At 32.2% G+C, this 8,806-nt stretch overlaps 1 protein-coding gene across 1 annotated transcript in view; it reads right to left on the reverse strand.

Moving 5' to 3' along the window:
* LOC122634736 (terminal nucleotidyltransferase 5C-like) overlaps positions 1-8,806 on the reverse strand; it is a 63,549-nt gene that overhangs the window by 53,437 nt on the left and 1,306 nt on the right. The gene's annotated exons all lie outside the window — the stretch shown is intronic.

Genomic DNA, 8,806 nt, shown 5'->3' on the forward strand with positions numbered 1-8,806 from the left:
TCATTCTCTCTCTCTCTCTCTCTCTCTCCCTCCCTCTCTTTCTCTAATATTTTTTTTAGCTTGTTATCTTGCGCAATAATACAGTTTTCTCAATAAAATAACGCGTTCTCGAGTGTCGACCGCAGAGAGTCGAGGCTCTCGCGTTAAACTCGAGTCCGATTTCTCGGAGGCCTGACTAACGGGAGGCTGTGTTATTGTAGAAGTCTCTCACGTAGTCACTACTATATCTCGAATAGAACCGATATTTTCTAAGTAATACGCGGTATCGTATTTTTAAATTGTCCTTCCGTTCGTTACGGGTCTATGTACGAATACATACATACATACATTTATATATATATATATATATATATATATAATCCTAGTGCATATCCTTTTAATTTAATTTAAATCAAATGTTTGCTCGTACAAATAATATGTTTCATCATTATATTAATCTAAGTGAATTATTGAAATTTAATAGATTTCTTTTTCATTTCTTTTTATTTATTTATTTATTTATTTTTTTTTTGCTATTACCTCAAAGTTGATATTCTAATATATTACATACATACATAGATTGATTTAATCGTACATTTATGTATATATTGTTGAAATGATTTAAAAATCACGAGGCTTTTTCACGGATAATCCATAGTAAAGTACAAGTTAACTCCTTTTAAATTCTGTTAGAGTAAAGTCGATTGAGCGGTTAAAGTCGAAAATCGATCTCGTAAAATAGGTTCTCTTCGCCTTTTTTGTGAAAATCGTATGTACGTGTTACTAAGAGGATCGACGAATAAGGATCGGCCGTACGCATTTTATACTTTTATCTGTGTTTGTCTTGTTCTCTCTATGTATGTGAATATAGCGAATAGTCGGTGTAGACGACAAATTGATCATTGAACGAAATAACTCCGCTTGTCTCCGTTCGAAGCTTACGCAACGTTTATACGCTTGCATTCGCTCGACCGATAACTTTTCGCGCTCCCTTTTCTCTCTCTCCCTTTCTAAAAGGATATCTCCTAAGTAATAATAATTAACACTTATGTTCAATTGTGTTTCATCGATAAATAGAACGAAGAAATATATATTAAGGGAAACAATATAGAAATATTAAACGTTAATTAACGTTATATGGATTCGGATGATTCTCTGTCTCTGTCTCTTTTTAAAGACTATTTCCTAAGTAATTTATAGTCACATTCAATTCTGTCCTATCGACAATTAGAACGACTAAATATATATTGCGAGAAACAATAGAGAAACAATGGATATTAAATCAAATATTGTACGAACTAAAGATGAAATGCATTGTTTCATTAACTATGGATCTATTTGTGTATGTAAATATGTTATATATAAATTTAATTATCATGAGTATTAATCGAATGGAAAAAAAAAAAAAAGAACAAAAAAAGATTTACAAGGATCATTGAAGAATTCATTTAGCTGAGATTGCATATATCTTGTGCAAGGTTAACCAGCCATACTAATTAACGATATATTTGAAAGAGTCCAATAATGTTACGAATTTATACGAGTAGATGACCAACATTATATTAAAAAAAAAAAAGAAAGAAAAAAAAAAGAAAAAATTTCTTATTCTCTCTCTCTCTCCCCCCCTCTCTTCTTCCCTCTCTCTATCTCTATCTATTTATAATCTATCTATCTATCTATCTATCTCTGTCTTTTCTATGCAGTCATTCGCGTTACTGGCAAAGGAATAAAATTACTTTTTATAGCTTTGGTAATTACCGCAAGAATGTTAAGAATCCGAACGACCGCGAAAACAGAATGTATTTCTTTGAATGTGTCTTGTGGCTGGGGGCTACTGTAAACTCACCCCACCAAAAAAAAAAAAAAAAAAGAAAAAGAAAAAGAGAAAAAAAAAGAAAAATAAAAAAGAAATCATTGTAATAAATAAGATAACGTAGTACGTAAAAGTATTACTACTATGTGGAAATGAAAATACATATATACATATATATACAGGAAAAAGATTTGAAAACGAACGGGTTGCATTTTAATAATCGAATATCGCAGATTGGAAGGACTCCCTTTCGTAGGTAGACCTTTTGTCTGTCCTTTTCGTATCTCCTGAGATCGTATAATTAGCCGACATGTGGATATAAACGGGTTCTCGGATTTCATTTTTTGTTATTTTTTTTTTATTCTTTATTATTATTATTACTATTATATTATTTATTATTTATTTGCATATTATTTTTATTTCTATTTTCTCTCTCTCTCTCTCTCTCTCTCTCTCTCTCTCTCTCTCTCTCTCTCTTTCTTTTCACCGTCGGTTTTATGGGTGGTGGTGATCTCAGAAATATATTATATACCCTATACACGTAAAAGAGAAAGATAGAGAGGTATCTCGACTTTGTGATATCACGATATACATTTGTCCGGTCCAAGCCTTTGGCTATAAGAAAGAGAGAGGTTGAGTAAAAGAGAGAGGGAGAAGGCAAGAGAGTTGAAACCAGGCAGGCTTGCACCAATCCCCAAGAGATAATTCTCAAAGCTTATTATACGAAATATCAAGGCCTTGCCTTTCTATGCTCCGACATGTATAAGAACGTGGACCTACAGTTAACTATGTATAATATATATATATATATATATATATATATATGCATGTGACTGTATATGTAGGTACCTGCAACGAGAGAGAAAGAGAGAGAGAAAACGAAAGAGACACGTGTACGTATACAAGTGTATTCTATTGAACATTTTTTTTTTTCTTTTATCACATACACCCACGATTTAAACTTTTAAATAGATTTTTTTTTAAAGACGTAGTTTTCAAAGTTTCACCACGTGCGACTATTATGGAGAATAATTTTTTTTCCGACTAACTATTTATAATTCCTTCCATATGGAAGAAACGAACATTATATTGTGTAAAAATAATATTGAGAAATACGTTCGAAATGTAAGAAAATTTGGCCTCCTTTGATCGACTTTCTTTGTTTTCGCCCTGTGGCGCATTGGCCATTTCAAAAGCAGTCAGTGCAAAAAAACAGCTACGCTATTACTCAACTACTCAATCGGTCGGCCTTTCACGAATATTGTACGTAAACACACACATACACAAACACAAATATATATATATATATACGTAAAATCGAGAGAGTGATGAATCCAATAAAGCTTAGAAATCTTTACGTGTATGTGCATATATATATATACACACATATACGTATATGAAAATACGAAAAATAAAATATTAAAAAAAGAAAAAAGAAAGAAAAAAAAAATGAAGGAGAAAAAGAAAAAATAAAGAAATAAATAATAAAACAATCGTACGGTATCTTGAAATGGTAGAAATAGAAGAAAACGATGAAATCGATGAGATCGATCCTTCGTTTCACCCGGGATAACAAAGTCAGACTTTGTTCGGTAACATTTCTATATCGTTTCTAGTTTCCGGGGTGAAAGGTCGTGTCTACCGAATACATACTTCAATAGAATAGACTGGAACACAATCCAATGCTTTTTCAATCGTCTTGCAGTTAGATCAGTTATTTATCTTTCTGTACGTTTGTATATACGTACGTACGTACACAAGTTTATATGTATATATAGCTATCTGTATATATAAATATATGTACTGACCATATCCAATACACACGACTGTGTTTTTCCTTTAAAAACAGGAAACGAAAGACGAAGACTCCGACCATTATCTATTATGACTAATGTCCTTAGAAGTTTAGCACTTTTATTTCCTCTTTTCGTTTCTTTTTTTTTTTTTTTTCCTTTATTAATGATACGCCACAAGGATATGATTGTTACGATTACTAAAAATAGATCTTAAATTTTCTATGTACATATGTAATAGTACAACGAGCTGATTATTATTATTATTATTATTATTATTATTATTATTATTATTATTATTATATATTAAAAACAAAATAAAAAATATATATACGTATATGTAAAAAAAAAAAAAAAGAAAGAAAAAGATGGAGATTTTTTCGAAATAAACGTGACAGATAAAAAAGAATGTAAGATGGATGGCTCAAGTAGTTACGTAAAATGTTCGACAGATTTCGTCCCACGCTATAGAGAGAGAGAGAGAGAGAGAGAGGGAGAGAGAGAGAGAGAGAGAGAGAGAGAGAGAGAGAAAAAAAAGGTAAGAAAAAAGAGAAGTTATGATACGCGATTCGAAGAATCGTATTTTTAGATATAAAATTGCTTTTAATATTTTCGAGACTGACTATCACGAACTCTCTCACTCTCACTCTCATTCCTCCCCCCTCTCTCTTTCTCATTCTCTCGATCGTTTCGTCAACACTTTAGCTCCTACACTTTTCATCGATGAAACGAACGGAAGAGATTACTTAAATTAGTCACGATGAATGGCTTTATTATACACGCGCAAAGAGCAAAAGAAAGAAAGAAAGAAAGAAAGAAAGAAAGAAAAAGAAACAGAGATAGAAAGAACGAACGAGAGAAAGAGAGAACGTTCAACGGTAGTTGGCATTAAATAAGCGTTCTCTTTCTCACTTATTATAATGTATGCGATCTCAAGCTGATCTTGGCTTACGAGCAAAAGAGTAAAAGTAAATTTCTGACCAGTCAACTCACGCACCACTGAGAGCGTCATGGAACGAGAGTGAATCGCTTTTTCGAGTCCTTGATCCGCAAATAGCACCACCACCGGGCCAAAGACACGTGAAAATGAAAACGAAGGTGTCCCTCTTCCTCTCTCTCTATTCTCATCTCACTCCTTAGCCACCCCACCACTACCATTACCACGATTCCTCCCTTCTCTCTCACTGTACATCTCGTGACTTCGTTACACGTTCGTTATGTAATGGAATTGTATTAAGAAATATTTCGACAAATTCAACAATCTATTCGATAAAAATTTGTCATCACAATGTCGACGTCGTTGACGTCGTCATCGTTGTTGTCGTCGTAAGAAAAAAATAATATATACGTATGTATGTACGTGTGTGTGTATATGAAAAGAGAGAGAAAAATATATTTATCGTTCGGTTAAAGAAGGTAATTAACATCTTCGTACTTTCGCTTAATTATCATAACAGCCGACAATGTAACGGATCGTATGACAACTTCTATATAGATCTATCGTCGTAAAATAAATAATTACGTTGTGAGTAAGTCGTTTACTCGTGACATAATTAATTACTCGTTACGTATAGTTGACGTATGTGTGATGTATGCAAATGTCAAACTTGTGTTTGAAAACGCCGATGGTGGCATCGTCTTGAAGAAAAAGAAAAGGAAAAAACAGATAAAGAAAAAAGGAAGAAAAAAGGAATAGAAAAGAAAAGAAAATTAAAGAAAAAAGAAAGGGCAGAAGGAGAAAAAGACAAATTATCGCGCTTTTAATTGGGCACTCTCAATATACATTATTTATAATTATATGAGATATCTTTAACGTTGTAACAAAACAGATAGAAATAATTTATCAGCGAACAGGAACAACTCTAATTATTCTACGTCGATCTAATACACGATATCTATCGTGTATGTACGTATGTATACGTATATATGTATGTACATAAGTACATCGTATTACGTCCATCGTACCGGTCATAGTGCAGTATTCCGGTTGGCCTAGTCTCGTGTCGGTTCTCCCGAAGGATCGATGGGTCGTTGCCCTCTCTCACGTCTGCAGCAAATGCGAAGGTGGCAGGAGAAGTCTATGCCTTACGTCAGGACTATACTATACTCAACGTCCTTGCCGACGCCCTTTTCCTTATCATCGAAAATTTCGAACTAACAATTCTATACGATCTATTTCATTACTCCCAATTTCATTACTCGATATCAATCGAAATACTATTAGTTTTTGAGATACGATTATATAAATAAAATTAAAATAAATTAAAATAAAATTACGATAAAAATCATTTATTATTTGAACAAATTTCAGAATAAAACATCCTACGTTATACGTTTTTTAAACGTATGTGTTTATTTAATTAGAGACTCGAATGAATTTCGTAATTACATATGAATGAATTCTGAGTACGGATTAATTAATCACTAATTCTCATCGAGTTTCACTCATTTCTAATTCCACGACGTATACATTCAAAGGGTCTCTCATTCAAGTTACTCGTTTTACACTAACCTTTCCGTAATGGGAAGATCTATCTATCTATCTTGAATGCATCAACGTGGATCAATTTATGTATGTATACGCACGCGCGCACACACACACACACACATATCAGAGATACATATTAGGTCTTCCAAGTAAATTGGAAAAACTTTCGCCGATTAGAAACGAAGATGCAGAAATACGCAAGGAGAAGCCTTTGACGATACGGAAGCAAGCAATTTATGAGAAGATTCCATCGATCGTAGTACTCAACTATCTTATGTACGTATTCGCGTGTGCGTATATATGTATGTACTTATGTCGCTTCGAAATGCTCGCGGAGGAATGCATAGAGAAAAAAAAGAGAGAGAGAGAGAGAGAGAAAGAGAAATAAAGAAAGAAGGGAAGGAAGAAAGAAAGAAAAACGATGCAAGATCGTTCAGTAAAATGTATTTTATAGCTTGCGGTGACTTTCTCTAACAAGTAAGTAACGAGCTGAACAACATTTACTTTTAACTATTGCAATCAAGAAATATCCACGAAGAGAGAACGAAATATATATATTTATCTCGAATTCAATAAAATTTTATTTTATTTAGTTTTTGTAGTTTATTTTTCTTTTTCTTTTTTTTTTTTTGTCATTATTATCCGAAATATTTGTACTATGTAAAATAATTTCGTTGCATTTCCAATTGGCTTTTACTTATTGGTTGGATGGCTGTTACTTCATTATTAAATGTTCGTTTAATATTTTAAATAAATTGTCAATTTATGATGAAATATTAAACATGGTATTTAATTATTTCTACTGATGATCGAAATATTGATCGAAATATTCATATATATATATATATATGTATATGCATTTATTTTACAATATACTTATGAATAATTAATAAAAGTACTGATCAAATAAAAAGAAATATTTCCAGTTCTATAAATAAAATATGATATTTTCTTTTAATTCAATCTTGTTTATAGATATGTATCTCTAATAGTTATTAAAACGATACTAACAATAAGATCAACATTTTGTCGTTGGCGTGCAAAGGGCACGCGAGTTTGTTAATTCGATCGACGTTGTATGTAAATGCGAAGAGAAAAAAAAGAGAGAGACAAAGAGAAAGAGAGAGAGAGAGAGAGAGAGAGAGAGAGAGAGAGAGAGAGAGAGAGATCTTGCGTCATGTAACAAACAAAACATTAAACTCGAACGTGTAGGCAACATAAATTATGCGTTCTTTGTCGCATATACATACGTATATGTAAGTAGATATATGTCGCGAATGATCCTAGAGACACTCAAAAATAGTTGAACTGTTTTCTTCAAATTCCACGCCAATATTTCAAGCTGAATATTTCGATATTTTTTATTAACTAACTATTTGAGATCACATCTTATTATTAATATCTTCCTTTCGTTCTTTTATCGTTATTTCCATTTTAGATCGTACGATCTAATTTCCCTAAAATTAATCTTACGATAATCAAAGTTAAATTCTATTACATGATATATATGTATGATGTAAAAAAAAAAAAAATTACACACACATATATACCGTAATAGTTTCTTTCTTGTTCACCAATTTTAAAGCGAGCAGAAAAGCAGCTCGCTTACCATTTGCATTAACCTTTTCGCTGTTACGCCCGGCTTGTTTTACCATCTAGTACGTGCCAACTCGCTTAGACAAACTGTGTATGCTTCGTCTGTGCGTTTGTGTAAGCGAACGTGCGTGCGTACGTGCGCGTAAGCACTATTAGAAAATATTTGTCTTTTTCTTCTTTTCTACAGGACGAGCCAATAGTTTTCTTACGTCATTTTTTAAAATCGATTACTCCTTCCTTGAGACTTTCTTTGGACTATATATTTCTCCTTTTTCTTCTTTTTTTTTTTTCAGACCGATTAAAATTACAAACCCAACAATTTTTATTCAAACCTTCGATGATTTTCGAATCTGTTCTATAAAGTAATTCATCGATGTACGAATCTACAAATTAGTTAACCAAATGTACTTGCTTATCGAAGCGAAACTTAAGAATGGATTCTTCGATCATTTAAATAAATAATGTATATCATCTTTCAATTAACGTTACGAGATGCATTGCTAAAATTATATTTAAAAAAATAGAATAAAAATTACAAAAAAAAAAAAAGAAAAAAGAAATAAATAAAATTGGGCAAGTGCGTAAGAACCAGTCGTAAGAACTTTCACCCTCTCTTTGATACATATGTATGTGTATGCGTGTATGTGTATCTCTCTCTCTCTTTCTCTCTCTCTCTTTCTCTCTCTCTCTCTCTCATTCTTTTAGTGTACAAAAGCGATTTTGATCGGTCTTACGAACTAAATAGGCGTGGCACCTGCCGTAAAAGTATAGCATGAGACATTTTTAACGATCGCGATAATTTTTCGAAAGTTACAGAACAGCTGTATCGATCGATCGAAGATACCAACTCTGAGTTCTTAGAATACGTGTCCTTTGTTTAAAAAGTTCATTCTCATTTATATTATATAAAAAAAGAAATAGAAAAAGCTAATATACGTAGCGCATTTGCGACAGGCCATATAAGTATACGAAATAGAGATATTCAAAGTTTCGCGGGGAAAGATGGAGAGACGCGGTGTCACGTGACCGGTCAAGACAAATACCATATTCTTAATTAAGAAAAAAAAAAAGAAAAAAGAAAAAGAAAAGAAAAGAAAAAAATAAGCTGATTATTAAAAAAAAAAAAAAAAAAAAAAA

Source organism: Vespula pensylvanica, chromosome 15 (assembly GCF_014466175.1).
Source record: "Vespula pensylvanica isolate Volc-1 chromosome 15, ASM1446617v1, whole genome shotgun sequence".
In the NCBI taxonomy this organism is placed as follows: domain Eukaryota; kingdom Metazoa; phylum Arthropoda; class Insecta; order Hymenoptera; family Vespidae; genus Vespula; species Vespula pensylvanica.